The sequence below is a fragment of the Jaculus jaculus genome, chromosome 4 (assembly GCF_020740685.1).
Source record: "Jaculus jaculus isolate mJacJac1 chromosome 4, mJacJac1.mat.Y.cur, whole genome shotgun sequence".
In the NCBI taxonomy this organism is placed as follows: domain Eukaryota; kingdom Metazoa; phylum Chordata; class Mammalia; order Rodentia; family Dipodidae; genus Jaculus; species Jaculus jaculus.
The window spans coordinates 133,392,224-133,399,264 of NC_059105.1; positions in this window are offsets into that span (position 1 = coordinate 133,392,224).

The following is a 7,041-nucleotide window of genomic DNA, read 5'->3' on the forward strand; positions in this document are numbered from 1 at the left end:
TGAATTTGTGCAATGTTACAAAATATGGGAACTAAAATTTTAGGAAAGTTCTTTTAATTTGTGCATCATATAGTTGATTGTTCTTGAGAATCTAATGGAAGATGTTTCTATAAAAACAGGTTGCTATTATATTCTAATTTCCCTTTCTAGAAAGATCTTGGATGGGCTGCCCTAGGTAACATAGCAATTTTTCAGTTTACATTTAAAGCCAAAGTAGTGGTATTGTAATTTCTAAGCTGTGTTTGAAAGCAGCCTTTACTGACCTCCAGTCAATCAATGGACTAACAGGTTTAAGTCTGGCTTAATATAACATTTTCCTTCTTGTTCTATTTTAATTCTGGCTGATGTTATTACCACACATAGATGACTCTTCCATTTAAATTTCTCAGTTCCATGAACTCCATTGATCCAAAGGAAATGTGTTTGGTTGGAATGGTTCTATGTCACAGATATTTGGACACCAAAATCATGGGCCCCTTTTTTTTTACCCGAGTGTATGTTCTAGTGCATCAGGTTAAAAAGTCATGCCCTTTAATTGAACTTTGGTTTGATTACATCAGACCCAAGGTTAAAAGTAGAGTTCCTGGCTAGAGAAATGGTTTAGCTATTAAGGTGCTTGCTTGCAAAGCCTAATGACTGGATTCAATTCACAGTACCCATATTAGCCAGCTGCACAAAGTGGTGCATGCCCATGGTGGTGAGAAGAAGTGACAGAGGAGCGCTCAGCACTGAAATATTTCTATCACACCTTCCAAGGCTCAGGTTCCATAGTGGGAGAGGTGGTGGAAAGAATGTAAGAGCTAAAGGAAGGGTAGGACTCCTTACAATGTGCTCCTACAGACACAAAATGGCCTGGATATCCATGACCTCATAGCGCCTGACACTACCTAGACAAGACCACCATAATAGGAGGAAAAAATGATGATGTCAAAATAAAAGAGAGCCTGATTAAAAGGGGGAGGGAATATGATGGAGAGTGGAGTTTCAAAGGGGAAAGTGAGGGGAGAGAGGGAATTACCATGGGATATTCTTTACAATTATGGAAGTTGTCACTAAAAATTAAATTAAAAACTTAAGAAAGGTCACATGATGCAGTAAAAAGCATACACACACACACACACACACACACACACACACACACACACAAGTAGTGCATTCATCTAGAGATCATTTACAGTGGCTGTCAGCCCTGGTGTACCCAAACTCATCTGTATCTCTCTGCTTACAAATAAATAAAACATAAAAGAAAAAAAGGGCAGTTCCACAAAATTACCTCCTTCTTCCTAATCTCCGGTGTCTCCAACCCACAGGTTATAAAACAAGAATTCCTGTGGCCACTTCCTAGGTTCTGTACTTTACCAGATGAACCACAGAGCTCAAGAAAGCACTTTGTGTTTGCTGGTTTATTGTAAAGGCCTGAGCTCGGGGAAAGTCACTTGTAAGGGATGGATAGGGACAGGGCTGGAGAAATGTCCACTAAGTTTCCATGTCCTTTTCAAGAACAGAACCCTCTCAGTCCTTCAGTGGTCACCAATGTTGAAGCTCCCCAAGATCCACCATTCAGTGTTTTTTTTTTTTTAAAATATATTTTTTATTGACAACTTCACAGACAACAAACCCTGGTATTTCCTTCCCCTCCCTTCCCCCACTTTCCCCTTCATAACTCTGCTCTCTGCCATATGCCCTCCCTCTCTCCATTAGTCTCTTTTACTTTGATTTCATCTTTTTTTTTTTTTTTTTTCCTATTATGAGGATCTAGTGTAGGTATTTCTAGGCACTGTGAGGTCTTGGATATTGAGGCCAAATTCTGTCTGGACAGTTGTATGTAAGGAGTCATACCCTTCCTTTGGCTCTTACATTCTTTCCGCTACCTTTTCCACAATGGACCCTGAGCCAGTGTTAGAGTGTTAGAGAAATGTTTCAGTGCTGGACACTCCTCTGTTCCTTCTTCTTAGCACTATGCTGTCTTTTGGGTCATCCCAGTGGTCATCGCCATCTGAAAAGAGAAGCTTCTATAACCAGAAGTGAGAGTAGCATTAATATATGAGTATGAATATTAAGTGTAGTGCTTTCAGGGCAATTTGGTGAGAGTAATATATGCATTTATCCAGACAAGAGTTGGCTTTATACCCCTAAGGCTCATGACCTCCCCTGCCATAGGCTTTTGTTTAGGTTTTCAGTACCAGGCATGTATTCCCTTCCATAGAGTGGGCCTTCAGTCCAATTAGAGAGCAGTTGGTTTCCCCCAGAGCAGACATGCCACTATTGCACTTGTTCAGTCATTTGGCCTGTCTGGCCAAATTTGAGGTTTCCAGTGTCCACTGGTCCACTGTTTTCACCACTGATGACTTCTGTCTCCTGTAAGACTGCATACCATGCAGCTTTTGCCAGCTCTCAGTTGGATGGGCTACAAGGAGAAGGTTTTCTGCTCAGCACCAACTTGATATCTCAGTGACTTTGCCTCTTAGACATGTGAAGTCTTCAGCAATAGGGTCTTACTATCAATTTCTCATGGGGAACCAAGGGTCTTGGCAAAAGCCTGTGATGTTTTGGAGGCAACAGGACCTCCCTGGCTGATGACTTACTGAAAGGTATCCCATCCCAGGCGCTGAAAATTTTCTAGTAACGATCTATGGCTTCTGGATGTGCCATTATTTAAGAAAGTAGATTTTCATATGTCTTATTCAAAATATCTTGAATTTTGATTAACCCTCCCCCCAACCTTTCTTTTACTCAGTCTCTACCCCCAGCCTCACTAAGACCATTCTCCTCCCCGAAATCCGTTCTTCTACTTATATATTTACAATACCGTTCCCTTAAGTCCTTCCCTCTCCTCCTTCCCTTATAGTCTTTTTCTAGCTTACTGGCCTCTGCTGCCAATTTTTAGTTTCAGCTTACACACAAGTCTATACATTTGTAGCTAGGATCCACATATAAGAGAGAACATCTGATGTTTGGCTTTCTGGGCCTGGGTTACCTCACTTAGTATAATCCTTTCCAGATCCATCCATTTTCCTGCAAATTTCATAATTTCATTTTTCTTTACCACTGAATAGAATTCCATTGTGTAGATGTACCACATCTTTATTATCCATTCATCTGTGGATGGACAGCTAGGCTGGTTCCATTTCCTAACTATTGTGAATAGAGCATCAATAAACATGGTTGTACAAGTATCTCTAAGGTAGTGAGAAGAGTCATTAGGATATATGCCTAGGAGTGCTATAGCTGGATCATATGGCAAATCTATCTTTAGCTGTCTCAAGAACCTCCACACTGATTTCCACAATGGCTGTACCAGAGAGATTACATTCCTGCCAACAGTGCAGAAGGATTCCCCTTTTACCACATCCTTGCCAACATTTATTGTCATTTGTTTTCTTGATGGTAGCCATTCTGACGGGAGAGAGGTGGAATCTCAATGTAGTTTTAATTTGCATTTCCCTGAACACTTTTTTAGATGTTTTAGTTGTTTACATGCCATCTGTATTTCTTCTGGTGAGAACTCTCTATTTAGTTCCATAGCCCATTTTTTGATTGGGTTGTTTGATTTCTTATTGTTCTGTTTTTTGAGTTCTTTGTATATTCTGGATATTAATCCTCTGTCAGATATGTTACTGGCAAAGATTTTCTCCCATTCTGTAGGTTGTCTCTTTGTTCTATTCACAGTGTCCTTTGCTGTGCAGAAGCTTTGTAATTTCATGAGATCCCAGTAGTTGATCAGTGGTTTTGTTTTCTGAGCAATTGGGGTTATATTCAGAAAGTCATTACCCATGCCAATATGTTGAAGGGTTTCCCCTACCTTTTCCTCTAGCAATTTCAGAGTTTCAGGTCTGATATTAAGGTCCCTGATCCACTTGGATTTGATTCTTGTGCATTGAGAAAGAAAATGATCTATGTTCATCTTTCTACATATAGATATCCAATTTTCCCAGCACCACTTGTTGAAGAGGCTGTGTTTTCTCCAGTGAATATTTTTGTCAAAAATCAGATGGCTATGGCTGCCTGGATTAACATCTGGGTCCTCTATTCTGTTCCATTGATCTACATATCTGTCTTTGTGCCAATATCATGCTGTTTTATTGTTACGATGGCTTTGTAATATAGCTTAAAATCAGGTATGGTGATACCACCAGCTTTATTTTTGTTGTCCAAAATTGTTCTGGCTATTTGAGGTTTTATGTGCTTCTACATGAAATTTAGGCTTTTTTTTTTTCTATTCCTGTGAAGAATGCCATTGGAATTTTAATGGTGATTGCATTAAATGTGTAGGTTGCTTTTGGTAAGATTGTCATTTTCACAGTATTGATTCTTCCAATCCAAGAACATGGATATCTTTCCATTTCCTTATGCCTTCTGCAATTTCTTGCTTAAGTGTTTTAAAGTTCTCATTGTAGAGCTCCTTCACTTCCTTAGTTAAGTTTATTCCAAGATACTTTATTTATTTATTTTTTTGAGGTAATTGTGAATGGGAGAGATTCCCTGATTTTATTCTCCACATACTTGTTGTTAGTATATAGGAAAACTACTGATTTCTGTGTATTTATTTTGTATCCTTCTATGTTGCTAAAAGTCTTTATCAGCTCTAACAGTTTGCTGGTGGAGCTTTTAGGGTCTTTTATATAAATAGAATCATATCACCTGCAAATAGTGATAAATTGATCTCTTCCTTTTCAACTTGTATCCCTTTTATGAGTGTCTCTTGCCTTATTGCTATAGCTAAGATTTCCAGTACTATATTAAATAAAAGTGGGGACAGTGGACACTCTTGTTTTCTTCCTGAATTTAGTGGAAAAGCTTTGAGTTTTTCACCATTTAGTATTATGCTGGCTGTAGGTTTGTCTTAAATAGCTTTTATTATATTGAGATATGTTCCTTCTAGTCCAGTTTCTGTAATACTTTTACCATGAAAGGGTGTTGGATTTTGTCAAATGCCTTTTCTGCATCTATTGAGATGACCATGTGATTTTTGCCCTTCAGACCATTTATATGATGTATTACGTTAATTGATTTGTGTATGTTGAACCATCCCTGTATCCCTGGGATAAAGCCAACTTGGTTGGGGTGAATAATTTTTTTTGATATATTCTTGTATTCTGTTTGCCAATATTTTGTTCAGAATTTTTGCATCTGTGTTCATGAGAGAGATTCATCTTTAATTTTCTTTTTTTTTTGCTCTGTCTTTGCCTGATTTTGGCATGAGGGTGATTCTGGCTTCATAGAAGGAGTTTGGTAGAATTCCTTTCTTTCATATTTTATGGAAAAGTTTGAGAAGCATTGGAGTTAGTTTTTCCCTGATGGTCTGGTAAAATTCTCCAGTGAATCCATCTGGGCCTGGGCTTTTTTTAGTTGGGAGGCTTTTTATAACTACTTGGATCTCTGTACTTGTTATAGGTCTATTTAAATGGTTTGTCTCATCTTGATTTAATTTTGGTAGGTCATATGAATCAAGGAAGTCATCCATTTCTTTCAGATTTTGAAACTTAAAGGCATATATATTCTTAAAGTATGTCCTTATAATTGTCTGAATTTCTTTGGTTATCTGTTGTAATGGTGACTTTTTCATCTCTAATTTTATTATTATTATTTTTTTTGGAGGCAGGGTCTTGCTCTAGCTTAGGCTAACCTGGAATTCACTATGTAATCTCAGGGTGGCCTCAAACTCATGGCGATCCTCCTACCTCTGCCTCCTGAGTGCTGGGATTAAAGGCATGCACCACCATGCCTGGCAAATTTTATTAATTTTTGCTTCTTCTCTATTTCTTCTGGTCAAATTTGTAAGGGTTTATCAATCTTTATCTTTTCAAAGAACCAACTTTTTGTTTTGTTGATGCTTTTTTTTTTTGGTAGGGTCTCACTCTAGCCCAGGCTGACCTGGAATTCACTATGGAGTCTCAGGGTGGCCTCAGACTCATGGCAATCCTCCTACCTCTGCCTCCCAAGTGCTGGGATTAAAGGTGTGCGCCACCACACCTGGATTGAATTATTATTATTTTGTTTTGGTTTCTATTTCATTAATTTCTGCCCTAATCTTTATGATTTCTTCTCATCTACTGATATTTGGTTTGCCTTGTTCTTCTTTTTTCCAAGGCCTTAAGGTGGAGCATTAAGTTGTTTATTTGTGAACTCTCTAATTTCTTCATATAGGCACTTAGAGCTATAAATTTCCCTCTTAGAACTACCTTCATTGTATCCTAATGGTATGTTGTATTATCATCATCATTTGATTCTAAGAATTTATTGATTTACTTTTTGATTTCTTCAATGACCCATTGATCATTCAATAGCATACTGTTTAGTTTCCATGAATTTCTGTATGCTCTGTAGTTTTTCTTGTTGCTGATTTGCAGTTTAATTCCATTGTATTCAGATAGAGTACAAGGGATTATTTCAATTTTCCTATATTTGTGGAGATTTTCTTTGTGTCCTAATATATGGTCTGTTTTAGAGAATGTTCCATGTGCTGCTGAGAAAAATGTATATTCTGCAGCATTTGAATGGAATGTTCTGTAGATATCTGTTAGGTCCATTTGTTCCATGACATCATTAAATTCAGATGTCTCTCTGTTCATTTTTTGCTGGGATGACCTGTCAATTGATGAAAGTGGGGTATTGAAGTCTCCCACTACAATTGAGTTTGATGTTATCTGTGACCTTAAGTCTAATAGTGTTTGTTTCATGAAACTGGGAGCCCCCATGTTAGGGGCATATATGTTTAGGATCGTAATGTCCTCCTGCTGGAGTGTTCCTTTAATCAGTATAAAATGACCTTCTTTATCTTTCCTCACTAATGTTGGTTTGAAGTCTATCCTGCCAGATATTAGGATAGCAATCCCTACTTGTTTCCTATGCCCATTTGCTTGAAATACAGCTTTCTATCCTTTCACTCTAAGGCTGGGTCTATCTTTTATTTTGAGGTGAGCTTCCTGGAGGCATCAAATAGCAGAATCCTGCCTTTTAATCCAGTCTGAAAGCTTCTGTCTTTTGGATGGTTCATTGAGGCCATTAATATTAAGAGTTATTATTGAAAGGTATGCATTT